This window comes from Peromyscus californicus, unplaced genomic scaffold (assembly GCF_007827085.1).
Source record: "Peromyscus californicus insignis strain IS unplaced genomic scaffold, ASM782708v3 Scaffold_17__1_contigs__length_78620276, whole genome shotgun sequence".
Lineage (NCBI taxonomy): Eukaryota > Metazoa > Chordata > Mammalia > Rodentia > Cricetidae > Peromyscus > Peromyscus californicus.
The window spans coordinates 71,177,847-71,204,736 of NW_026294469.1; the positions used below are offsets into that span (position 1 = coordinate 71,177,847).

Sequence of the window (26,890 nt, forward strand, 5' to 3'; positions counted from 1 at the left end):
GCGGCGGCTGCGGCGGCGTCACCGGGCTCGGCGAGCGGCCGGCCTCGGAGGCCTGCGGGCCGGCGGCCTGGATGTGCACTCGGCCTCGGAGGCCCCTCGGTGTCGCCGACTCTGTCTCCACCCCGGGACCTCCGAGGCCGGCGCGGACATCAACCCTCCCATCCCTGCACCCACGCCCACCCCCACCCCAGGGAAAGGCAAGGGTCCGAGTGTGGTTTGGTTGTCATGCGCCTGCCTATGTCACTTGAGTTGACGGTCACCTCTGATCCCAAGCAGGCCAAGTGCCCCAGCACATCTTTCTACTCCGGACTCCTTTTTAAGCGTGCCCTGCCCAGACCTTCAACGGAGGGACGAAAGGCCGGGGAAGGAAAACCTACCCACAGAGATGCCCGTGGACTACCGGCAGCCGGCTGCCTTCAGCGATGCACCTCTCTCTCATAGGCTCCATTTTAGCCTGGAAGTTTACCGGGTCGGGGGTGCCGCCTTGTCTGTTTTAACTCCGACCAGTGATATAGTCACAGCAGGACAGACTGAATGAAGCCAGGTTGAGAATCGAGTATCTAGCAAGAGTGTGGTGACTCGCCTTTAATCCCAAGATCGGAAAAACTGTAATATAAAGTTGAAGCTAACCTAGGCTGTATGGTAAGTTCCAGGCTTAAATGAGACCTTGTGTCAAAATGTGAAGGGGAAAAAAAAAAAAAAAAAGATCTGTAAGCTAGAAGTATTATATGACCTCAGAATTCTTAGTGGGGTAGTTCAAAGTAATAGGCCATGTTTACCTGAGGCATACAAAAATAAGTAAGTCTACAAGCTGAACAATTAGAGCCCGGGTGATGGAACAAGAAAGACACAAAACGAGAATAAATGCTTTAAAAGTCAAAGATTAGTAAGATCTGAAGACAAACCAGATATTAGCTCAAATGGTAAAATAGGAGTTTTAAAAATCTTGGGCAGCTGGGCGGTGGTGGTGCACGACTTTAATCTTAGGGAGACAGAGCCAGGCAGATCCCTGAGTTCAAGGCCAGCCTGGTCTACAGAGCGAGTTCAGGACAGACTCCAAAGCTACATGGAGAAACCCTGTCTCGGAAAAAAAAAAAAAGTCTTGGGCTAAGGAGATGGCTTAGTGGGGGTAAAGAATTCTTCCGGAAGGCCTAGCAGCTGGAGTCCGTGAACCCAGGTGACACTGACTCCAGAGTCTCCCCACATGTGTGCTGTGTTACCCAGGCCCCACACATAATAATATATTCTTTTAAAACAATGTACCAGAGTAGATTTTTGAAAACAAGATTGGTTACAAGTGAAAAAGTAGGAAAGAGGCTTTTGAAGTGAGTCTTGGGAAATGGTTACATTTTAACAGGCAGGGATGGTGAAAGTCTTTGCAGGTAAGAACCAGGTTACAAAGGGAGAAAAAAAATCAGGTAGTTCATGTGCGTGTTTGTCACTGGAAAAGAAATCTCAGGCAGGCTTAGAAGCTGAATTGAAAGATAGTTTAAAAGAAAAATCACTGAGAAAAGGCACTTGCCACACAATCCTGATGACTGGAGTTTGAGTCTCAGAACTGACTCCACAGGAACATCCTGGCATGTACACCCACACACTCTCATGCAGGCATACACAAGCTATTTTTTAAATCATAATTGTTTTTATAAAGCAGGATTGCACTGTGTATGCAAGCTGGCCTGCCACTCATGATCCTGCCTCAGCCTTGGGAAAGCTAGAGTTGCAGGCATAGTGGCAGGGATGTTGAACTGGGCAGAATCTCAAGTTAACAGAAAACAAGGACGTACAGCCAAGATCTGCCAGCCAGTGCCAGCCAGTGACCAACAGTGATTACTAGCACTAACACACGTTTTTAAGTAAATATGTAGTCCTTCATAGAGAGTGTCTCCAGTCCTTCCGGCAGTCAGCCCTGGGAGCTGTCACTGAACAGGTGAAGAAACTAATTGAAAGAAGTTGATTGCCACATTTTTTTAAAGTTTTTATTTATTATGTATACAGTGTGCTGTCTGTATATTTGCCTGCAGGCCAGAAGAGGGCATCGGATCTCATAGATGGTTGTGAACCACCATGTGGTTGCTGGGAATTGAACTCAGGACCTCTGGAAGAACAGTCAATGCTCTTAACCTCTGAGCCATCTCTCTAGCCCCTGAAACTAATTGAAAGAAGTTAAGAAATTTGCTGAAGGCCACGTGGGTTTCAGCAGATCTGAGGGCTTGAAACTCTCACTGTTCTTCTGTCCTGCTTGTAGTTGTACCCACTAGGTATATCCTTGCGTTCAGGGGGAACTATATGGAAATGTATTTCATATGCACTAGGGCTAAAGGCGGACATTGGCTGAGAAAACCTTACTGTGGGGGTGAGAGGGTGGGAGCTGGGGAGATGGCTCAATGGTTCAGAGCAGGTATTGTTAACAGGGGACCAAGTTCAGGTCCCAGCACCCATTCTGGCTTGCTTGCAACCACCTGTAACTTGAGTTTCAAGGGATCTAACAACCTCTTTTGGCCTCTGAAGGCAGTGCACTCATGTACAAACCCACACACAGACATACATATAATTTATTTTCTATGTATATGACTCTACTCGAATTGTACGTATATGTGAACTTGTATCCTATTTGACTGTGAGAAGGATTTGAAACAATTTAATAAGAAATATATGTAAGGTGAGGAAATAAATGAGTAAATCAGGATGAAGGGGGAAAGGAAAAAGTCAGAGACAGTAAGTACGTTAACTAACCCAATAAGCCATACAGTAATACAGCTGATTAAAAGTCCAAGCCGAAAAGGTTCACTCACAGCATGTAAAAGTCACACCAGTCTGTTGTTTGGATGACGTGGTCTTTTTAATGGAGCCAAAATGAACTATTGCGGTTACTGTTCTGTGTGCTGGGCTAGGGTGTGTGGGCAGCTGCAGTGCCCCGGTCTTACAGAATTGATTCTTCATAGCATCCCTCCTAGAAAGCACTTACCTCATGTCAGGAAAATTGAGGGGAAGCAAGGGCCTTGACAACACACCGTGGCTGCTTTTCTCATGATCTTGCCTAAAGCACAGACACAGTCTGATCTGAAGCAGGTATTTCCAGGACCTCAGAAGCAGACCAGAGTCCAAAGAAAACTGACTAGGGGTCACCCCGATCATCCTTTTCTTACCATTTACTGCCAGCAGCGTGTGGCTTTTCCTGTGAGCATTTCTCACCCTTCTCTCCCAAGCCTTAAGTTTGGTTCCTCCTGCTACATTTTACCCTGCCGCTAGTGAACGTTTGAACTAAAAAAAAAAAAAGTACAGTATGGTGCTTCTGGGCAAGAGAACTTTTCATGTGTGCCATGAGACCTGGCCACCTTAGTTCTAGAGCAATGGCCTGTGGGAGTCCGCCAGAGTCCAGCTCCGACCTGCTCCCACCTTTTGAAGGGTTCTTGGGTGGGGGAGAGAGGAATGAGGAAATGATAAAGATGATAAGAAAGACAGAGACACAGGATAGCTTGGGGAAGGCCCTGGGTCAATACCCAGCCGCTCAGTTGTTCATTCAAAAGGGATTTTTTTTTTTTTTTTTTTTTTTTTTTTTTTTTTGGTTTTTTTCGAGACAGGGTTTCTCTGTGTAGCTTTGCGCCTTTTCCTGGAACTCACTTGGTAGCCCAGGCTGGCCTCGAACTCACAGAGATCCACCTGGCTCTGCCTCCCAAGTGCTGGGATTAAAGGCGTGCGCCACCACCGCCCGGCGGGATTTTTATAATATGCCAAGGGGAGAAGCAAAAGACCTCCCCCTTGCAAGATCATAGCACACCATACAGCCAAATGTAGACCCTTCCAAACACCTGGTAAACACACCCATGGCCAAATCTCCTTACTCAGCCCTGCTGGGTAAAGCAAGCTCAGATTCTCAGACCTCGAGTAAGGTCTCACTAGATAGCCTCTGTGGGCCACCACAATGCCCCACAAACAGAAAGCACAACCTAGGTATTGGCCTGTCCTCACAGAGCCCTGAACCAGGTGATCTCGGTCCTATCCGGATAGTTTAAGTGTGTGGCCAATAGAACACCTAGGGGAAGAATGCTATTAAAGGGCTTTGTTTTAGCAACCAGTCCTAATAAAACATGAAAAGGTTTCTGTGAATCCTAGATCACTTCCCTAGTTCCAGACACCTTTCTTCCTGTGTCTGTGAAAGCATTCCCAGCAGTATCTCTCCCATCTCAGACTAAACCAGAATAAAGCCACTGCGACCTGCCTCTTACAGCTCCTGGGGGAGGAGGAGACGTGGGCACATATCTGAGTGAGCACATACACTGAAGCTCACTGCATGTCAACAAATAAGCCCATCACCCTGACATGCTCCTCCCACCTGTCACCGTTGTCTCCTCCCGTGTCCCTGGGCAACCACTCTTTTCTGTCACTACGAAGTTCTGTTTGAATTCACTAATTTAAAAGAAATAGAACATGCTATTGGGGTGGAAGGTCCAGTCCCTTTCGGCACATGTATTTTGAAAATTACCTATGCTTTGATAAGGCCATTCCATTTCGTTATCAACTATCTAGAAACAATTCCTGCTAACTCTTCACTGCAGACCCCTCATGTGTCTCCAGTAGATGAGCCAAACTCAACCACTTTCCACCTAGCCTCCCCAGTGCCACTGTCACCCAGCTCACAGGTACAGCCCGGGACTGGCTCAGACCCCATCTGTCTTACCGTTGGCCGCTGAGGTCATTCTTTGAATAAGTCAAATGTGTTCTCCTTTTCAGGCTTTTGCGCATTAAGCGTAACACCTCATGTGCTTAGAACCCATCCAATTCAGCCACACTGTTACATACATTGCTATATTTTGTTTGCAAAAATATTAAGGCTTTTAAGGTTGGGTCTGGGTGATGCTGGTGTTCACTCCTTTTTTTGTGATGTATTTCTTGTAGTGTCAGAATGATGATGGCGACCCCAAACATACTGGGAAGCATTCCCAGTACTTTTCACTCACAAAGAGTTTCCAGTCTTACACTTGTGCAAAATTAACTTTTGGTCTATTTTATGAGTGTCTTAAACTACAAACTCAAATTTCGAAAGTGTTAATGAACTACTCATTTTTTAATTTTAATAATTTAATTACTCAATTTTTAATTAGTGTTCCATGTTTTCTAAAAATTGACGCGTCTCGTATGTTTTCAAATACATTGACATAGACTTTTTGTAGTTTCCTTTTATGACTTGTTTAATACATTTAGGGTCAATACAAATGCCCCCTTGTCATTCCTAATATCCCCAATCTGCCTTCGTGATGATGTTACATGCAAACTTGACTGGATTAAGGAATATATGTAGAGGTCCAAGGAAAGCATTATTTTATTTCAAGTGCAGCTGCCTGTCCTGGATAGGCAAGACCTGCCCTCAGCTAACCTGGGACCTACCCAGTGGACTAGAACCAGGAGAAAGAAAAGCATGAGGCAAACATGGTACCTGGGGTTTGGTACCTGGGACAAACATCAGAACCCAGGGCTTACACCAGCAGCCCCCTCCCCTGAAATGTTTTGTCTTTGCTCTTTTTTTTTTTTAAGTATACAGTGTTCTGTCTGCATGTATGTGTGCAGGCCAGAAGAGGACACCAGATCTTGTTATAGATGGTTGTGAGCTGGGAGTTGAACTCTGGAAGAGCAGCCAGTGCTCTTAACCTCTGAACCAACTCTCTAGTCCCTGCTCTTGTTCTTTTTAAAGACATTTTACTGCATTTATTCATTTATGCTGGTGGAGGGCTGTAGCTAGAGTTTTCCAATCCTACCTGACCAATGGTCAGGACAAATCTCTCTCACCCGCCAGTCCCACAGCTGCTCAGACCCGACCGAGTAAACACACGGAGACTTATATTACTTAAACTGTTTGGCCTAATGGCTCAGGCTTCTTGCTAGCTGTTCTTATATCTTAAATTAACCCATTTCTATTCATCTATAAGTTGCCACATGGCTTGTGGCTTACCGGTATCTTTTACATGTTGCTTGCCATGGTGGCAGTTGGCAGTGTCTCCCTGATTCAGCCTTCCACTTCCCAGAATTCTCCTCTCTCCTTGTCCCGCCTATACTTCCTGCCTGGCTACTGGCCAATCAGTGTTTTATTTATTAACTGATCAGAGCAACCCATTTAACATACAGAACTTCCCACAGCAGGGGCAGCAGGTAACGTGTACACATGGAAGATAGAGGACAACTTGCAAAAGTCAGCTCTCTCCTTCCATCAGGTCACATTCAGGTTGACAGGTTTAATAGCTTATCCACTGAGTGTTGGGGCCATTCTGGGGACTGCAAAAGAATAGGACATCAGTCCTCAACCTGTGGGTCATGACTCCTTTGGGGGTCAGATATCCTGCATATCAGATATTTGCATTATGATGCATAACAGTAGCAAAATTAGAGTTATGAATTAACAACGAAACAATTTTGTGGTTGGGGGTCACCACACATGAGGAACTGCATTAAAGGGCCGAAGCATTAAGAAGGTTGAGAATCGACCAGGCGTGGTTGTGCACACCTTTAATCCCAGCACTCGGGAGGCAAAGGCAGGAGGATCTCTGTGAGTTCAAGGCTAGTCTGGTCTACAAAACAAGTTCCAGGACAGCCAGAACTACACAGAGAGACCCTGTCTCGAAAAGCCAATATATATATATATATATATGTGTGTGTGTGTGTGTGTGTGTGTATACATATATCATATACATATTATATATATGAAGATTGAGAACCACCGGAATAGATGGTTGAAGGCCAGGCCAGATTCTTAGTTGGGACTCCAAAGGGGCTGGAGGAGTTGAGATCAAAAACGGTTTTGACTAGAACTGCAACCCGAAAGGAACCTCAGGAAAGCTTCCTGGGCGTGTCAATTGTGAGATGCACTGGCTAGTTCAACATGCTGAGGACCTTGGAAGGGAAAAGGAGTTTGTCATCCTCTGTGGGCTCCAGGTTTTCAGCAGTCACAGTGCTGTTCTTTGCTAGGGATCCAGCAGACTCAGCAGATCCAGCTGCCTGCTGTTCATGCTGCCTCTGCAGCTAAAAGGCATGGATGACTCCTCTAAGTGCTGGGCAACTCCCCGTCCGAACCATGACAGACAGTCAGCCCTGGTCCCTTATGTCTCCTCCTCTCCGGCTGCTTGTGTGTGATGTCTAGCAGACTCCCAGACTGTGTCCCCATGAGCGGGTCTTCCTGCTTACACTCCCAGACATTCTGCAGGTGGTCTCAGGAATTGTTTTTAGAAATTGTTTCTATAAATACGACTTCAGCCTCTTTTCTGGAATTATCCATTTGACAGGCTTTTCAAAATGTATACCTTGTCTCTTTCACATTCCCTGTCTCCTCTCTAGTTAAGTTCTTAATTTTTCCACAATTAATTTTTATCCTTGTAGGCAGTTAACCTATCCATTAAAATTGGTAGCTCAATTTTCTCTCTTTTGTATTTTTATTCCTTTTAAAACATGCTTGTTCAATGAATTTTTTTCAATTCTAACATTTTTCATTTATTATCTTATTGTAAAAACAGGCAGTTTACTGAAGAATAGGAAGGCTTTCCCAATGGAAGTGGGCTAAAGGTCCAGGAAAGGCCCCAAATCAAAGCTTGCTTGCTTATGTATTTGTATACATCTCTCTTAGTCCTGAGTGGCTTGGATCTCACCCAGTAGCCCAAGCTTTGAACTTAGAGCAATCCTCCTGCCTTGGCCTCCCAAGTGCTACAGTTAGAGGAATGATTTACAATACTCTACAGTTTTCCAAGTTCTAATTATAAAGTTACCAAGCATACAGAAAGTTTGGAAAACAAACACCTTGATCCAACTGTTCTTGATATTTTTGCCATATTAGTTTTTCTACAGATTTTGCCAAACTATTTAAAATAAATTGCATGCAGCTTTTTTTCGTTTTTTAATTTTATTTTACAATTTAATTTAATTTTACATATCAGCCACAGATTCCCTTGTTCTCCCCCCTCCCGCATGCAGCTTCTTACCAATAAATAATTCAGTAGAAATTTTCTCAAACAGTCACAGAGCCATGGTTATTTATGTATATTTAAAAACAGTAAGTTCCTAACGATATCTAGCCCACATTCATATTTTTCCAGTTGTCCCTAAAATGTCTTACTTTTTAATTAGGATCCAGTAAGAGTTTATGTCTAATTTAAAATTTTGTTTGTTTTTGGAAAAGGGTTTCACTGTGTAGACCAGCTTGGCCTCAGAGATATACCTGCCTCTGCCTAGTGAGTAGTGACATTAAAGGTATGTACCATGATGCCCAATCTCACACTTAAAATTTTGAGTATAGCCGGGCGGTGGTGGCGCACGCCTTTAATCCCAGCACTCGGGAGGCAGAGCCAGGCGGATCTCTGTGAGTTCGAGGCCAGCCTGGGCTACCAAGTGAGTTCCAGGAAAGGCGCAAAGCTACACAGAGAAACCCTGTCTCGAAAAACAACAACAACAACAAAAAAAAAAAAAAAAAAAAAAAAAAAAAATTTTGAGTATATCCTGTGAGCCACCAACTCACAACTGGAGTAGGTGTGGCCTTGTTGGAGGAAGTGTGTCACTGTGGGGATGTGTAGCTGGAGAGAAACTCTCCAATCCCTGGCAGTCTCATAGCCCAGTTATAAAATAAACACACAGACTTTTACATTATTTAAACTGTTTGGCCTAATGGCTCAAGGTTGCTGAGAATTGAAGCCAGGTCCTCTGGAAGAACCCCAGTATTCTTAACCACTGATCCATTTCTCCAGCCCCCAAGTTAGGATTTTTTAAAAAACTAAGCAGCTAGATAAAAATGGCAGCCACATCCAAGTTAGAATTTGCAGTGATGTTTCAGAGTCATATCTCCAAGCACACTGCAGGGGACAGAGAGGCAAGAAGTGAGAACAAACCTTGTCCCCTGTGAGGAGGCCTTCAGGCTCTGCAGATGAGCTGCATTGGTATCACCAGGGATGGCTGCCAGGTGAACGTGAGAATCCCCTTTGCACCAAGCACCAGCTGGGACTTCAGAGGCAGAATCCCAGGCCTGCAACCCATCATTGTTAGCCAAGGCCATGTGCCATGTTGTAAAGCTCCTCTGTTAACCTGTTTTTGTAGATTCTTGCTCTTGCCACCTTCAGAGTTTATTATACTGTGGTGCTTTGTAAGAAAATGGTCCCCAAAGGGAGTGGTACTATCAGGAGGTGTGGCTTTGTTGGAGTAGGTGTGGCCTTGTTGGAGGAAGTGTGTCACTGTGGGGATGTGTAGCTGGAGAGAAACTCTCCAATCCCTGGCAGTCTCATAGCCCAGTTATAAAATAAATACACAGACTTTTACATTATTTAAACCGTTTGGCCTAATGGCTCAGGCTTCTAGCTATCTAGTTCTTACATCTTAAATTAACCCATTTCTATAAATCTATACCTTGCCACATGGCTCCTGGCTTACCAGTATCTTAAATGTTGGTACTCATGGTGGTGGCTGGCAGCATCTCCTGACTCAGCCTTCCTGTTCCCAGAATTCTCTTCTCTGCTTGTCCCGCTTATACTTCCTGTCTGGCTACTGGCCAATCAGCATTTTATTTATACAGAGTGATATCCACAGCACTTCCCCTTTTTTTTTTCAAAAAGGAAGGTTTTAACTTTCACATAGTAAAATTACATATAACAAAACAATTATCAAGCAAGAATTATAGTTACAATATCTAGTCTATACTATCTAGTCTATTTCATCTTGGCAAAATTAAAGAAGATATCCTATCTATCTTATATTTGTGAGTCTAAGGTTTCATATCTAACTTATCTCTTATCATAACTAAGGAAATTATAACTATCTATTCTTCAGCTACATCAAAGACCTCAGAAGGATATAATATTACCTGAGAAACGGGAGAAGGACACAAGCAACTTTCAGGAGTCTTGCAGGAGTAGACAGAGACAGCTGGCAGCCTGGAAGTCATCCAGAGTTCCTCTGTAAAGTTGAGGCATCAGTCTTCAGCCCACAGGCCTTGAGTCTCTCAGTCACTTTTCTCTGTGTCCTGTAGAATGTCTGGCAGTTTCCTCTGCAAAGCAGGAACCTGAAGGATCATTTTGCCAAGCAAAGTTCAGTGGTCACCATCCTGTGGGTTTTGCATGTCCAGTCGATCAAGCAGTCCAGGCAAGAACAGTTACTTGCCCAAATGACTATTTTTGCCAAGAAGAAGATAAACTCCATATAAAGTGTCTTCAATGCCCATCCTCCTCTCTGAAGTAAATCAGTGCTGCCAGGAGCAGACATGTCTCATTGTCCAGAAAGTCTAAATTTTTAAAAATATTTCAAATGCCATAGTCTGTAGGTCTTTGAAGTGTTTGAAGATTACCTATCTATCTGAAATATATCTATGTATACCTAGAAAACTTAACTAACATGCTACAAGTTTGACTATCATAGAAGACTGATTATTAATCTGTATTTCTTAATTATCCATTATAATCTAAATGAGTTACATAAACATAATACCTCAAATGAGAGTAGAATATATATACAGTATAACAAAATTAAGTTTAAACTTGTATCAATAAACTAAATGTAAAACATTTTAAACAAGTTGCTCTTTAAAAGTAGGTTCAAGAGGAGATTTGCCAGCAAGACTCAGAGGAAGCTGTACCTGTGGTGTGGAGGAGAGTCACAAACGCTCCAGCCTCCAGCCACTGTGTCTAAATCTGTCCTTAAAGCAGCCATCTCCTGGTGAAATTCAGTCCTAGAGAAAGACATCCTCCAGTGGTAACATTGTCTCTACCAGGATAAGACATGGAATTACATCTACAGGAGTTTATAAAAGAAAGTGGAGGAGTGAAGATTTACTAGTGAAAACAACTTGCTCAGCTGAGATCCATTCAGGAGAGGATTCAGAATTCTACAGTCTGCAGTTTGAGGAAACATGGCCTTCCTCCTGTGTTCTCCTCCAACTGAGGAAACAGATCAGCTGAGGAGTTGAAAAATGAGCAAAACGTGACCTGAGAACACAAAAGAAGGCACTGCCCAGCCACTGAACCAGATCACCAGAATCATAAGCCTACACTACACCGACTGGGAACAGGTAAGCCCCATCTCCAGACCGGAAGAGCAGGTCTCTAGCCCCTAGGCCCTACCCATCGGAGCCCTAGTGACCAGACAGCTACCTTTCCCTGCTCCCTCACCAAAAAAAAAAAAAAAAAAAAAAAAAAAAACCCTATGAACCTAACAACCACTGAAACCATAAGCACACCCTGCACCAATTGGGAACAACTGCTCCCTGAGACAGAACCCACTAACACTGATTGGACTAAGCTGCTCCCAAAGAAACAGAGCCCAACAGCACTGATTTAACCAAGAACGCCTAGTGGACCAAGACTAACAATTAGAACGAGAGGCACCTTCAGACACAGACACCACCTACACCGAACAGAGGAAGAGATGAGTAGAGGCCAGTGCAAAAATACAGGCAACAACATAAAGACCTATATGACAACATCAGAACCTAGCGATTCTACACCTGCAAGACCTGAACATACCAAGGCAGAAGAAGCAGAAGAAATCAATCCTAAAAATGACTTTAAGAAGATGATAGAGACCTTTAAAGAGGAAATGAAAAACTCCATTAAAGAGGAAATGAAAAAGTCCATTAAAGAGGAAATAAAAAAAATTCCCTTAAAGAAATGGAAGAAAAAACAAACAAAAAATTGGAAGAAATCAAAGAAAGCCAAGAAAAAGTAAACAGATGAAGGAAACAATTCAAGACTTGAAAATTGAAATTGAGACAATAAAGAAAACACAAACTGAGGGAATGCTGGAAATAGAAATCCTGACTAAACGAACAGGAACTACAGAAACAAGCATAACCAACAGAATGCAAGAACTGGAACAGAGAATCTCTGACACTGAAGACACAATAGAGAAAATAGATTCGTCAAAGAAAACACTAAAGACAAAAAAGTCGTAACACAAAACGTCCAAGAAATTTGGGACACCATGAAAAGACCAAACCTAAGAATAATAGGGATAGAAGAAGGAGAAGAATACCAACTCAAAGGCACAGAAAATATATTCAACAAAATCATAGAAGAAAACTTTCCTAACCTAAAGAAAGAAATACCTATGAAGATACAAGAAGCTTACAGAACACCGAATAGGCTGGATCCAAAAAAAAGAGTCCCCTCGCTACATAATAATCAAAACACTAAACATACAGAACAAAAAAAAAAATATTAAGAGCCGCAAAGGAAAAAGACCAAGTAACATATAAAGGCAGACCCATCAGAATAGCACCAGACTTCTAAATAGAGACTATGAAAGCTAGAAGGTCCTGGACAAATGTTATGCAGACACTAAGAGACCACCGATGCCAACCCAGACTATTATACCCAGCAAAATTCTCAATCACCATAGACAGAGGAAACAAAATATTCCCTGATAAAACCAGATTTAAATAATACCTATCCACAAATCCAGGCCTACAGAAAGCACTAAAAGGAAAAATCCAACCTAAAGAAGCTAAACACACCCATGAAAACTCAAGCAATAGATAATCCACACCAACAAATACCAAAGAAGGAAAATGCAACACTACCAAAAACACCCAGGAATTAACAATCATTGGTCATTAATATCCATCAATATCAATGGTCTCAACTCACCTATAAAAAAGATACAGACTAACAGAATGGATAAGAAAACAGGATCCATCCTTCGGCTGCATATAAGAAACACACCTTAACTTCAAAGACAGACACTACCTCAGAGTAAAGGGCTGGGAAAAGGCTTTCCAATCAAATGGACCTAAGAAGCAAGCTGGTGTAGCTATCCTAATATCTAATAAAATATACTTCAAACTAAAATCAATCAAAAGAGATCAGGATGGACATTACATATTTATCACAGGAAAAATCCACCAAGATGAAGTCTCAATTCTGAACATTTATGCCCCAATTACAAAGGCACCCACATTCATAAAAGAAACATTACTAAAGCTTAAATCGCACATCAAACCCCACACATTAGTAGTGGGAGATTTCAACACACCACTCTTAACAAAAGACAGATCTACCAGACTGAAACTTAACAAACAAATAAAGGACCTAACAGATGTTATGACTCAATGGACTTAATAGATATCTACAGAACATTCCATCCTAACACAAAAGAATATACCTTCTTCTCAGCACCCCATGGAACCGTCTCAAAAATTGACCACATGCTTGGTCACAAAGCAAATCTCAACAGATACAAATACATTGGAATAACCTCCTGTATCTTATCAGACCACCATGCCTTAAAGTTAGATTTCAACAACAACAGAAATTATAGAAAGCCTACAATCTCATGGAAATTGAATAATGCCCACCTGAAACACCAATGGGTCAAGGAAGAAATAAAGAAAGAAATTAAAGATTTCCTAGAATTCAATGAAAATGAAAGTACAACATACCCAAACTTATGGAACACTATGAAAGCAGTGCTAAGAGGAAAATTCACAGCTCTAAATGCACACATAAAGAAAACAGAGAAATCTTATGCCAATGACTTAACAGCACAACTGAAAACTCTAGAACAAAAAGAAACAAACTCACCCAGGAGAAATAGATGCCAGGAAATAATCAAATTGAGGGCTGAAATCAACGAAATAGAAAACAAGAGAACAATACAAAAAAATCAGTGAAACAAAGAGTTGGTTCTTTGAAAAAATCAACAAGATAGACAAACCCCTAGCCAAATTAACCAAAAGGCAAAGAGAGAGCACCCAAATTAACAAAATCAGAAATGAAAAGGGAGACATAACAACAGACAACGAAGAAATCCAGAGAATCATCAGGTCATATTTCAAAAACCTGTACTCTACAAAATTGGAAAATCTGGAAGAAATGGACAATTTTCTGGATAGATACCACATACTGAAGTGAAATCAAGACCAGATAAACTATTTAAATAGACCAATAACCCCTAAAGAAAGAAACAGTCATAAAAAGTCTCCCAACCAAAAAAAGCCCAGGACCAGATGATTTCTGTGCAGAATTCTACCAGATTTTCAAAGAAGAACTAGTTCCAATACTCTTCAAATTGTTCCACACAATAGAAACAGAAGGAGCATTACCAAACTCTTTTTATGAGGCTACAATTACCCTGGTACCCAAACCACACAAAGATGCAACAAAGAAATAGAATTACAGACCAATCTCCCTAATGAACATTGATGCAAAAAGACTCAACAAAATATTGGCAAACTGAATCCAAGAACACATCAAAAAAATTATCCACCATGACCAAGTAGGTTTCATCCCAGGGATGCAAGGATGGTTCAACATATGAAAATCTGTCGATGTAATACACCATATAAACAAACTGAAAGAAAAAAACCATATGATCATCTCATTAGATGCTGAAAAAGCCTTTAACAAAATCCAACACCCCTTTATGATAAAGATCTTAGATCAGGAATACAAGGAACATTCCTAAACATAATAAAGGCAATTTACAGCAAGCCAACAGCCACCATCAAATTAAACAGAGAGAAACTCAAAGTGATTCCACTAAAATCAGGAACAAGACAAGGCTGTCCACTCTCCCCATATTTATTCAATATAGTATTTGAAGTTCTAGCTAGAGCAATAAGACAACAAAAGGAGATCAAAGGGATACAAATTGGAAAGGAAGAAGTCAAACTTTCACTATTTGCAGATGCTATGATAGTATACATAAGTGACCCCAAAAATTCTACCAGGGAACTCCTACAGCTGATAAACTCCTTCAGGAAAGTGGCAGGATACAAGATCAACTCAAAAAAATCAGTAGCCCTCCTATACACAAATGATAAAAGGGCTGAGAAAGAAATCAGAGAAACATCACCCTTTACAATAGCCACAAATAAGATAAAATACCTTGGGATAACACTAACTAAATAAGTGAAGGACCTTTTTGATAAGAACTTTAAATCTCTAAAGAAAGAAATTGAAGAAGATATCAGAAAATGGAAGGATCTCCCATGCTCATGGATAGGTAGGATTAACATAGTAAAAATGGCAATCTTACCAAAAGCAATCTACAGATTCAATTCAATCCCCAACAAAATCCCAACACAATTCTTCACAGATTTGGAAAGAAAAATACTCAACTTCATATGGAAAAACAAAAGACCTAGGATAACTAAAAGAATCCTGTATAATAAAGCAACCTCTGGAGGCATCACCATCCCTGACCTCAAGCTCTACTATAGAGCTATAGTAATAAAAAACAGCTTGGTACTGGTATAAAAACCAACATATGGACCAATGGAATCGAATTGAAGACCCTGACATTAATCCATGCACATATGAACACCTGATTTTTGACAAAGAAGCCAAAACTATACAATGGAAAAAAGAAAGTATCTTCAACAAATGTTGCTGGCATAACTGGATGTCAATATGTAAAAGATTACAAATAGATCCATATCTGTCACCGTGCACAAAACTCATGTCCAAGTGGATCAAAGACCTCAACATAAATCCAGTTACACTAAACTTAATAGAAGAGAAAGTAGGAAGTACTCTTGAACGCATTGGCACAGGAGATCGCTTCCTAAATATAACACCAGCAGCACAGACACTGGGCACAACAATTAATAAATGGGACCTCTTGAAACTGAGAAGCTTTTGTAGGGCAAAAGACATGGTCAATAAGACAAAAAGACAGCCTACAAAATGGGAAAAGATCTCCACCAACCCCACATCTGACAGAGGACTGATCTCCACCACAAGACCTTATGTAGCCCAGGCTAGCCACACACTTGTTAAGTGGCTAAGAATGACTGAACATATGACTTGCACATATATTTAGTGCATGTGTGTGTGGGGTGTGTATACATTAGCACGCATATACTAAAGCAAGCCTGTAGAGATCAGAGGACAACTTGGAGTCAGTCATTCTCTGCTTCCATTGTGTGGGTTCTAGGGCTCAAATTTAGGTAGTCATGATTGGCAACCTGCTTCTCCTGGTGAGCCGTCTCTGCCCATGATCTTGAACTTCTGATCCTAGAGCTGCGATTAACAAGCCTCCTGAGACACCATGTAGACATTCATCCAGGCAGGCTCCAGCAGGAACCTTCTCACTGTGCGGCTCCCAGGACTTCTTCATGGCAGTGTATTTACGCTCAGGCTCCCCCTGCTTTCTCAGCAACTAGACTTCATCCTCTGCCAACAGACCTCTGAGAATCTTGGCTTCCTCAAGACCCTCCCTGAACCACTGCCTCCTGGGGGTGGCAGTTCTCCTAGCCACCTGTCCACTCCATTCTCCCCAGAGAAGCTTCTTGTGGGTCTGTGGGGAGCTCTGGTCTAGTCCCAGTGCATGCTGGAACCCAGGCTTTCAGCATCTGTCAGGCTCACAGCCCTCCTTTGTTAGGGTGGTACTCCCTATGGCAGCTGTGACATCGCTGATCTGAACTGCTCAGTGTTTCCCTGCCTGTGACCTGTCAGTGTTCCCTGCTGGTGGTCTCCGGGAGGCATTCAGTTTTTCCTCCATCTCTTCCTCTCTCACCAGCCACCAGAGCCTGTCCTCAAACCTGAGTCCTCCCGACCGACAACATTCCTCACCTCATGACATCCCTGCTCCATCTCCTGTTCAGAGTTTCAGTTCTCAAGTTTCAGCCTGTCCTTTTCATTCCTACGCTCCAAGAATTCTGTGTTGCTGATTCCCGCAGGACGGAACCAAGAGGAGATCATGCAGCAATTGAGGTGCACCACAAAGCTACTGGCACTTGCATAGCATCACCCTGTTTCTGAGAGGGACAGTGGGAGCTCTGTGTGGGCACAGCAAGTGTAACCTCGGGATGCTGCTGCCCAGTTCAGGGCAGATGCAAGGGCCCACAGTGGGGAGAGGAGCTGAGAGCTTCACCTTCCCACTCTCCCCCTCCAAAAAAGGATTCTCAGAGTCAAAACACAGAAGTCATCACCTGTGATGGTTAGCATTGACTGTCAATCATCTGTGATGGTTAGCACTGACTGTCAATCATCTGTGATGGTTAGCATTGACTGTCAATCATCTGTGATGGTTAGCATTGACTGTCAATCATCTGTGATGGTTAGCATTGACTGTCAATCATCTGTGATGGTTAGCATTGACTGTCAATGACAGCAGCCTGACTCACCTGGGAAAGGTGTCTCTGAGCACACCAGCATGGAATTGGCTTGATTGTGTTAATTGATGTGGGAAGATTCATCTTTTTTTTCAAGACAGGGTTTCTCTGTGTAGTTTTGGTGCCTGTACTGGCTCTCGCTCTGTAGACCAGGCTGGCCTCAAACTCACAGAGATCCGCCTGCCTCTGCCTCCCGAGTGCTGGGATTAAAGGCGTGCACCACCATCGCCCGGCCCAGGAAGATCCCTCTTAATTGTAGGCAGAACCTGATGGTGTGAGTGGAGACAGTGAGCTGGGCTCCTTCTGACTGAGGACTCTGTCATGTGACCAGCTGCTTCAAGTTCTCACCAGCTTACTTCCCCAACATGAGGAACTGTGGCTTGAACCGTGAGCCAAAATAATTTTTCTCCAAGAAAGGATTATTTCCTTTCTTTTTTAAAAAAATATTTTAAATTTATTTATTTTTATTTCACATACATTGGTGTTTTGCCATGGGTGTTGGGTCTCAGGAACTGGAGTTATAGACAGTTGTGATTTGCCATGTGGGTGCTGGGAACTGAACCAGGGTCCATCTGGAAGAGAAGTCAGTGCTCTTAACCACTAAGCCATCTCTCCAGCCCATGGGTTATTTTCTTATTTTCTCCCAGTTGCTTTTGTCGGGGTGTTTTGTGATAAATGGGAAGACACTAAGGAATCACGGTGCGCTGTGTCTGAATCCCAAAGCCGTGTGGAGCATCATTTGACCCTCCTCACGTGAGTACCCAGCTGTGTGCGTTTCCACCCATCTTCTTCACCGTTGTGTAAACTGCATTTCATTCACTTTCCATGCTATGCACGGTCCTGTGCATGGCTGCGATGCTATAGATCTAGAGTGTTCTAGAATACAGATCTAGAATAGTCTCTACGGTTTCCAGTTGGAGGACCTGGTCTCCAGCGGTTGGCACCCTTTTGGAACCTTTCCGAGGTCGAGCCCGGCTGGAGGAAGTAGGTCACCACTAGAGGGAGGCATGCCTTTGAAGTCTGTAGCCCGGCTCAGGCTCTGGTCAGACCCTGCCTTCCATGTTGCAGCCCTCAGAACATCCCCTGCCACCACAGACAGAGCTGCCCAGCCACTATTCCTTCCCTGTGGTGGACTTGAAATTTTGCTCCTAAAACTGAAGCAAAAGAAATCTTTCTCCTTCCTTGAGCTGTTTCTGCCAGATATTTTGGTCATCGTGACCCAAAAATAACTATTCCAATAGCTATATTTTTTTTCTCTTGCCAAAAAAATAGGATATTTCTGATTATCATTTTTGTTGTTCGGGCTATTATAAATAACATCACTCTTGCAATTGCCTCCCCGCAATTTCAGAGCGCTTAGCTGGGCTTCCATATCCTCTCCAATGTGTTTGTTACATATAGTTTTCCTGGCACTCTGTGCCCTCCACATCTTCATCAAAATTGTCACCAGCAGACATCTTAATTTGTGATAGCCTGGGAGGTTTTCCTTTCTCATTGATTTCCCTGTTTTTAATTCTGCCTGTTTAAAATTAGGTTCATGACTGTTTCTTTCAAGATAGGGTCTTATGTAGATTGGTCTTGCACTCTCAGTATAGCTGAGGATGACTTGAACTTCTGATCCTCCTGCCTCCACATCCTGAGTACTGGGGTTACAGGTGTGCATCAACACACCACACACAGCTGCACATTCTTTACCCCTGCTTGGGTGCACATGTGGAAGTCAGGGGAGAACCGTGTGGAGTCATTATTCTCTTCTCCCTCTAATTGGGCTCCCAGGACGGCACTCAGGTCACCTAGCTTTCGTGGCAAGCATCTTTACCCATGGAGTCCTCTCACCAGCCCCGTCCGCGTGTTTGATGTGAGCCAAGACCAAGGTGGTCAGACGCCTGACATGAAACCATGCCTTCTCCACATCTGCAGGCTAGGCTGAGAGGGACAGGGTAGATCAGGCACCCTGAGAAGTTAGGGGACAGAGGGAGAGGATCAGGATAATGCCACCTAGTGGTGACACGCCACAGTGCAGGAATCGCAGAGCTGCCATCTCCTACACCGGCCTGACCTCCAGTGGTAGATGGCTTTGAAAAACCAAGCCCTGACTGCGGCTTTAAAAAAGTGAAGGGACTGTAGTGTTTAAAGCTTACCCTGCTCTCTACCACATGCACAGACTGGTGACTCTCTACTCCAGCCAGGAAGGTCTAGGAGCCGCTCTACAGTGGCACCAGAGGAGTCAGAGTCGGGAAGCAGGGCCCCTGCGGCCAGCTGTCACTCAGCTTTGCATGCCAAGCCACCTCACTTCTCAGACACCATTTACTGAGCTCATCAGAGTAGGCGCTGGTAGTCTCCAAAGGTCTGACACTTCTGCACCTCTAGAATTACAGAGGCTTTACTTTGAGCCACGGAAAGTTGTCAGAAAACCACGAAAGCAGCAGGATTCCTCCGACATCAACACCACCTCCCACCCCCCACCCCCCACCCCCAACCCCCCACCACACTCCATGGAGACCTGAGACAAACAAACCACAGGTAGACCCAGAGCTGGCCCTTCATATCTCCATGACAACAACCATGAAAGAGGCTGGGCAGCCATGGCTCATGCCTTTAATCCCAGCACTCTGGAGGTAGATCCAGGCAGATCTCTGAGTTCGAGGCCAGCCTGGTCTACAGAGTGAGTTCCAGGATAGGCTCCAAAACTACACAGAGAAACCCTGTCTCGAAAAAAAACCAAAAAAAAAAAAAAAAAAAAAAAAAAAAAAAAAAAAAAAACAAAACAAGTCAGTCTGTGGGGCTGGAGAGATGGCTCAGCAGTTAAGAGCACTGGCTGTTCTTCCAGAGGACACGGGTTCAATTCTCAGCACCCACATAGCAGCTCACAACTGGCTGTAACTCTGGTTCCAAGGGATCTGTCACCCTCACACAGACAAATGTGGAGGCAAAATAGCAATACACATAAAATAAAAACAACCATGAAAGTACAAATATTGATGGACCAGCTAAACACGCTTAGCATTGGTAACAAGTGCACACATGGCACACGTGGACACACACACATCTCACACACATATGCATGAAGAAGAGGCATTTAAAAAAAAACCCTTCAACCAAATCTGCTGATTCTGGAGATAGTGCTCAGTTGATATTGTACCTGCCTAGGATACACAAGGCCCTAGATTCAATCCTCAGTACCACAGAGACTGGTCATGGTGGCTATGTCTGCAATCCCAGAACTCTGAAGGGGGAGACAGAAAGATCAGGGGTTCTGGGTCATCCTCAGCTACATGGTGAGCTTGAGACCCTTCAGGGCTACCTGAAATCCTGTCTCAAAAAGTAAGCAAGCAAGTTATCTGGGAATCTATTCTAAAGAACAATATAGTTATTATGTAGCTTCTACCCTTGGATACTTAACATGTTATAATTACATATTCAGGAAATAGGATTTCAGAGCTTTTTGACTTGAAATGAAATACATTATTAGCCCAAATACAATTTTTTTTTCTGAAAATCTTTATATATGGTAGCTGTCTCAGTTAGGGTTTCTATTGCTGTGAAGAGACACCATGACCATGGCAACTCTTATAAAGAAAACATTTAATTGGGGTGGTAGCTTACAGTTTCAGAAGTTCAGTCCATTATCATCATGGTGTGACATGTGGCGTGCAGGCAGACATGGCACTGGAGAAGGAGCTGAGAGTTCTACATCTTGCAGGCAACAGGAAGTGATCTGTCATACTGAACATGGCTTGAGCATCATATGATACCTCAAAGCCCACCTTCACAGTGACACACTTCCTCCAACAAGACCACACCTACTCCAGCAAGGCCACGCCTCCTAATAGTGCCACTCCCTTTGGGGGCCATTTTCTTTCAAACCACCAGAGTAGCCGTGGTTAAATCTAGCCCACTGATTTAGTTTTGGTTGTACTGTTATTACTTTAGGATGACTCATATCAACAGGCTCACCTTAAGGCCCATGTTGTACCCGCCAAGTCTAATCAGGTCTTGGGAACAGCAAGGGTGAGAGAGATCATCTGTGCCCAAGTCCTGCTGGTGCAGAGCATGAGGCTGTGAGTACCTCCCATGGAAGACTGCTGTGACAGTGCTGTATACCAATATACCTACCCAGCGCTGCCTTCAGTGAGGGTAGGGTGGGGCAGGGGGCAGGGAGGAGGCATGCCTCCAGCACGCATTTATAGCTGTGACTGCTGAGGTACTGAACCAGCACTGAAGGAGCTCTGCACACATACACCCTCAACCCTCCCTGCCCTCCCCCATGCTGGACATTACTTACCCCCTTCTCTCTCTCTCCAAGCCTCCACTCCCACCAGTTACCCGGGGCTAAACAACCTCCCTTGAGGCCAAGGAGAAGGCTAGGAAAAAGAGGAGACGCATTGCCAGGCAGTGGTGGCACACGCCTTTAATCCCAGCACTCAGGAGGCAGAGCTAGGCAAATCTCTGTGAGTTTGAGGCCAGCCTGGGCTACCAAGTGAGTTCCAGGAAAGGCGCAAAGCTACACAGAGAAACCCTGTCTTAAAAGATCAAACAAACAAAAAAAAAAAAGAGGAGACACATCACGTTTTATAGACTTTCTAATGGATAAGAGTTGAGCTGAGCACAGTAGTGCATGCCTTGAGTGTTAGCACTCGAAAGACAGGGTTCTCTGTGAGTCTTCATAGTTCGAGGCTACCCAGGACTGCATAGTGAGACTCTATCTCAGAAACCTAAACCGGACGAAGGTGTGCCTTCCTCTGTAGCACAGCATGGAGGATTTTCACCATCACTCTCTCCAGCTCTTCCTAAGGTGCCTTGGGAGAACAAAGATCAGGATGGAGGGATGTTGAACTCTACATCACACAGTGTTCTCAGTCAGAAGCTTCTAGAGGTGACTCATGCTCTAGCAAAAGGAAATGCTAGAGATTGCCAGAAGTGGTCTCATTAGAGGCCCGGGGGTGCTGTAAGGGAAAAAAACAGGCTAGTTCTATCCACAGAAAGCTTGATGCCGAAGACTATTTTATGTTAGCAGAGTAATGCTTGACTGTGCATTAACAGGGAGGGAGCTGGGCTTGGGTTCTGGGGACCCAGGTCACGTGACACCAATCCTCAGACTGACATAACGGATAGTAGGAGGAGAAGCCGCTGAGCACCTGGCTGTCACTGGGCCAAAGCTCAAGCTGTGGATCTACAAGCGGTGCAGAAACCTGGGGGCTGTCTCTCCCAGGATCATCCAAGCAGGAAGTCACAGAGGGCACAGCCACAGCTGCTCATGCACACCAGGAGGAAGTACTTCCGGTAAGCAGTTAAGTTCGTACCTCTTTATTAGTTTTTCTTACATAAGTTTTTTAAATAGCATAAAATGATGAGTTTGGTGGCGAAATCTTCACACATGCATACCGTGGGCTCTGCTCATACTCACCCTCTCTTTCCTCTTTTGCCTTCTGCTGCCTCCTTCCTTCTCCCAGATAGATAGTCTCCAGTCTACTTTCACCACACACACATACACACACGCACACACACACGCACACCTAGATTCTGCATAGGAGAAAAAGCACATGTGATATTCAATCTTTCTGAATCTGGCTCATTTCACTTAACACGACGATCTCCAGTTCTATCTATTTTCTGCAAATGATAAAATTCTCAGCCTTTTTTTTTTTTTTTTTTTTTTTTTTTGAGTTATGGTCTCACTATATAGCCCTGGCTGTCCTGAAATTCCTATGTGGACCTAGAACTCACAGAGATCCACCTGCCTCTGCCTCCTGAGGTCTAGGAGTGTGTGTATCACAGTACTTTGTTTTAATTCACCCCCTCTCGCCCTCCTGGACTCCATACTCTTCATTGTTTATGGCTGAACACAGCCCTACTGTGTGTATCACATCTGCTTCCTCCAGTCTTCCGCTGATGGGCACGCAGGCAATTCCACACCTCAGCTCCTGTGAATAGTAATAACACATGGACGTAATAAACATGCTGAGCGGGCCATCTCTCTGGGATGCTGGCACTGTTTATTTTTCCATTGGTAAAAAAAAAAAAAAAACCAATTATATCTCTGAATTTTGTAGACATATACATCTGTGTGGCAGCTATGTGGTCTTCAGGGGACTGAGGGAATCTTCATCAGATGGGCAGCAGTCCTTCTGAGTAGTTGAATCTGAGGGACAGCGCTAAGCCTTGTTATAGCATTAATCCAGACACGTAAGGATTGCGGGCAGAGACTCACAGAGAATCAGAAGACCATGCAGTCTACATCCCAAGGACAGTTTTCATCCCTGAGCTGCTCATCAACCACCAATTTCAAAGCACTCCCTATGGAGGAGGGCAGAGGAGTGCTTATATAAGCTTATGTGTTTACTGACTTGTTACTTAGTATTTATGGAAAGTAATTCTTCCCCAAAGATATAAACAACAAGGAGGTAAATAATGTGCCTATTCTTTTCTAAGTGCTATCCAAAGTAGCAGGGGTTTTTGTTTGTTTGTTTGGTTTGGTTTGCTGTTTCCTGACCCTAGGATAGCCAAGAGCTGTGAGGACTCTCAGGGAGGGAATAAATACTGAAAAATGAAGACAGGACCATGAGTCTTTTTAATTTGCAACATCATACTTTTTACTGGTTTTCCTCTTTCCCAATACAGTGACAATATCTTATTTTTATAATCAGAAAAATCTCAGCTGAGTGGTGGCACACACCTATAAACCTCAGAATTTAGGAGGCAAAGGCAGGAGCATCAGGAGTTCAAGGTCATATTTCACTAGGCAGTGATTCAAGGCCAGCTTGGGCTACATGAGATCTCGGATTTTAGAAAAGAAAAAGAAAACATGTGGAGCTGGGGATAAGTGCTTGCCTGGTGTGTATGAAGCCCACAGCTCCATCTCCAACACAAACTGGGCATGACAGTATTCATCTGAAATCCCAGTATTCAGGAGACATGGGCAGGAGAGTCCAAAGTTCAAGACCGTCCTTGACTACATAGTGAGTTTGAGGCTAGTCTGGGCTACATTGAGACCATGCTTCAAAAAAAGGAAGGAAGGAAGGAGAGAGAGATGGAGGGAGGGATGGAGGGAGGGAGAGGGAAGGAAGGGAGATTTCAATGAGCACAACTTAGCTACACATTCTTTCCCTCAACACACAGATTTTCCATTACTAATGACAGTGAGGTTGGTTGACGTGATTCTCTGCACTGAGGAGAAGCATCTGCTCTTCTGTATGGTGCACAGAACCACGGTGTACAGGACACACCTCCTACCTCCTAGCCGGTTTCTGTGACTGTGGGAAAGTGCTGACCAAAGCCAACTTGAAGGGGAAAGGGTTTCTTTCAGCTTCTGGGTCATCAAGGGAAGCTAGCACAGGAACTCAAGGCAGGGACTCCAGAGGCAGGAGCCGAAGCAGGAACCAAGGAGGAACACAGCTTACTGGCTTGCTGTCCAGGCTCGTGGCCAGCTTCCTTTCTTATACAGCCCATGCCCACGAAGGCTCCACCAACACTTGCCTGGACTAACCTACCTCAATTAGCCATTAGGAAAATGCCTCACAGATACTGCCAGAGGCCAATACAATCCAGGCAATTCCTCTATTGAGGGTCCCCCCTCCCTTGCGACCCTGAGTCATGTCAACTTGACAGCTGAAACTGACCATGATGATCATGTTGTTCATCTTTTTGCTAGAAAAGTCTAGGTAGCAAACACCCTGTGGGAAAGACCCCGATCTGGACTACCCGCTGGAGACTCAGGTGGAGGTTGGGCCCCCAATACAGCTGTTGCAGTTTGAATATGAAATGTCCCCCACATGCTCACTTTGAACACCTTGTCCCCAGGGATGGTGCTGTTTGGAGAGGTTGTGAAACCTTCAGGAAGTGGAGCCTGGCTGGAGGGAGCGGTTCATCGTGGCAGGCCTTGAGGCTGTGTGGATTGGCCCCACTCCCCACTCTCTCTTCGTCTTCACTTCAGATACCACGTGACTAGTCAGCCTCCTGCTCCCTACGTCATGGCTTTCCTACTATGGCGGACTGAATCCCCTTGGAACCATGAGTCAAAAGAAGTCTTTTCTCCCTTCCCTTGCTCTGTCATCATATTTTATTACAGCAACAGAAAAAGAAACAGTATCTATATTCAAAGGTTAAGACTGAGGCCTCTGACCCCATCGATGTAATGTATAGATGGGTCTGAAACTGAATGGACTATTGGGAGGTGATGGTTCCTGAGGAGATGGAGTTGAAGGGAGCAGGACACAGGCATTCCCTTTCAGGGTGTAGTCTATGCATTCTCTATCTATCTATCTATCTATCTATCTACCTATCTGTCTGTCTGTCTGTCTGTCTGTCTCCTTCTTGCCACCCTGAGTTAGCAGCTTTGCTGTCACTCCACCACACATGTCCCACCATTACATCTTGCCTTCTTTGCCACAGGGGGAGTAACAGAGCCAAGAGACCATGGGCTGGCTTGAAGCCATAAGCCAAATTTCCTCTTTTAATCGTTTTCTGGTCCTTGTCTCTGTGGTGAAAAGCTGGGTAACACACCATTTATTCCACCAATAACACATAATATGTTTACACATTTCCAAAGTCTTTGCAAAAACTAAGCATTTTCATTGGGGCAGGGAACTTGTCGTGCTGAATGGACAAGGAAAGTTTATTTTACTACTTAGTTTTTTGTTTGTTTGCTTGTTGTTGTTTTGTGGTTTTTCAAGACAGGGTTTCTTTGTGTAGCCCTGGCTGTTCTGGAATTCACTCTGTAGACCAGGCTGGCCTCGAACTCAGAGATCTGCCTACCTTTGCCTCTCCAGTGCTGGGATTAAAGGCGTGCGCCACCACCACCCAGCTACTTTGGATTTTATTAGCCATTTGTGAGGTTGGACATTTCTCATTACTTCACTTGCTTTTTAAGCTTTCTCTTTGGAGAATACCTGATGGAGCTTTTTACCATATTTTTCTTGGGACAGAATGATGGGATTCCCTCTTAAAAATTGATCCATGAGCAGTATCATTACCGATGTAATTAATCAGCAGCTCATTCTAAGTGCATCATTGTCTCTGATTCCACACTTGGTAGAAAATTCCCAGCCCCTGACCTTGCTCAGTCCTTAGTCACCATGGCCCTTGAAATTCACTAGTGAATTGACTGTGTGCTCCGCTGACCCTTCTGGTGCTGAGACAGCACTGTGGGCAGGACCTCTAGGAGGGGACATGGTTCTGGGTAAGTGTTCCTGTCTCACCATCACTGTGTCCCAATTCCATCTGCCCCCTCACACAGAGAGCATGAAGACTCTCTCAGGGATTAACAAACTACACATTATACTTGAGGAATTATTTGACATTTCAATTGCTCTGAAGTGTGAAAGGGTTCTACTATGTTCAGATTCAAATTCATCACGAGCATTCATAATGTCCTGGTTAGGAGCCCATTTTTCATTTTCATCTATATATCATGAGCAATATCCTTTTGCAGCTGAAAGACAGTGTTTCAGTTATACATCCTGGAAAGAATAGTTGGTGCCTGGTAATCAAATCAGCCAATGATTAATCCTCCTTAAATCATGCTTAGTGCCTGCATAAAAGAATCTTTAAAGGTTTCTTTCCCCGAGGATTATGTAACTGGAATCTGTGTGTGCTAACAATCTCAGCGGGGCTGAACCCAGAGAATGGCGGGCAGAGCACAATAGGACAGGAAAGAGAGGAGCATTGATGAGGCTAAGTGAAACGTGTTGCCCTCCTTAGAGGTCAGCAGCATACGCCCTGATAAAGAGAAGCTATAAATGTTTATCTTCACTTAAGTTATTTTCATAACATACATTAGAAAGATAGTTAGTTAAAATGTTTGTTACTTCCAAAGCA

The 26,890-nt window shown here is 43.9% G+C and overlaps 1 long non-coding RNA gene across 3 annotated transcripts; it reads left to right on the forward strand.

The window, feature by feature from the left end:
- On the forward strand, positions 1–25,901 carry LOC128113029 (uncharacterized). 3 transcript variants are annotated; one of them, XR_008219310.1, is made up of 5 exons: positions 1–642; positions 9,796–11,029; positions 16,480–16,899; positions 17,722–17,827; positions 24,875–25,901. It is a non-coding gene; the product is annotated as an uncharacterized LOC128113029 (long non-coding RNA). The 3 variants fall into 3 exon arrangements; XR_008219309.1 differs by having other exon boundaries at positions 16,480–16,673; XR_008219311.1 differs by lacking the exon at positions 16,480–16,899.
- The last annotated feature ends 989 nt before the right edge of the window (positions 25,902–26,890 follow it).